Source organism: Ixodes scapularis, unplaced genomic scaffold, assembly GCF_016920785.2.
Source record: "Ixodes scapularis isolate PalLabHiFi unplaced genomic scaffold, ASM1692078v2 PGA_scaffold7__128_contigs__length_106722199, whole genome shotgun sequence".
NCBI classification, from domain to species: Eukaryota; Metazoa; Arthropoda; class Arachnida; order Ixodida; family Ixodidae; genus Ixodes; species Ixodes scapularis.
In genome coordinates, this window is record NW_024609882.1 from 26,525,979 (window position 1) to 26,527,204 (window position 1,226).

Genomic DNA, 1,226 nt, shown 5'->3' on the forward strand with positions numbered 1-1,226 from the left:
CAATCCGACCCAGCTCTCCTCCACGCGCCCGAAATGCCGAGAGAGAAAACAAGTGGAAAGGAGGTGACCACCGGCTCAGCACCGGCTAAGTCGCGTCTCGCGCCGACAGTATTGCTCTATTTTTATTTTTTATTTGTTCGCATAAATTTCTTTTTTTGACACTTGTGTCCCAATGAGACAGTTAAAGAAAAAAATGTTTAGGGGCTTTTTAAAGATTAAATAATAAAAGAATGTAATGCTGGCTAGATATAATAAAAAGGTAATTCATTTTATTTCGACCAGATTTTAAAAAAGGGGCGGGGGGGGGGGGGGGGGGGGTCGTTGTGAATTAAGGGGGGTGCTTCAGAAAAACAAGGAAAGGGGGGGGGGGGGGGGATTCACTGGGTACGGCAATTTTCACCAAATGAACGTTTTGTGCTGCTTTTTGCAAACATTTCCCCTAATTTCAATTACCGTACCACCGTCACCACCGAAACGCACATTCACCTCCTTCCGTTTAAACATAGACCACGGGGAAAGAAATGAAGATATAAAATCGCTCCCTCGGGCAAAAGACGCCTTCGTGCGCCGTTGGAAGCTGGTCGAACTTCCCAAACGAACGAAAAACCAAAACCAAAGACACGGCACTTCCGATGAGAGAAGGAACGTGCGTGCACTGCTTTAATCGCACGCGCTCCCGTGCATTTGACTGCGTCGACTTTACAGAAAGTTGTTATCCTAACACAAAAGGAAGAGACCACAGCTGCATTATTAGGAACGGCTGCAGATTGCAGGGCTGAAGATTGCGTATGCTGCAGATAGCGGGCCGTGCGGGCGCGTGCTCAATCCATGCTCGAAGTGGCGGCACGAGCTCCCACAGGTAACGCAAATCTCTTGCGTGCAATCTACGGTTCCTGGTGGTCCATTTGTCTGTGTGTGAACTTAGTGAACTGCGAATGAGTAGAGCGCGTAGGGGCTAGCGCATGCGGAGCGGCTGGCCATTTTTGAAATTCGCGGGTCAAGAAGACCCAATGTTGACTACCAAGGTGTTGAGGCTAGCTAAACTCCTAAATGCGAGGAATGCGAGGTGGAGCAAATGTAAGCAAGCAAGCAAGCACTATACTGATAGAAAATACTAAAATTTTACTAGGTACTAATTTTTATTGAACAAACTTAAGCTATTTTATACTTTATTAATTGACGACGCAGCAGCTAACGGGCTAACGGTACTTGATATGATAATATGC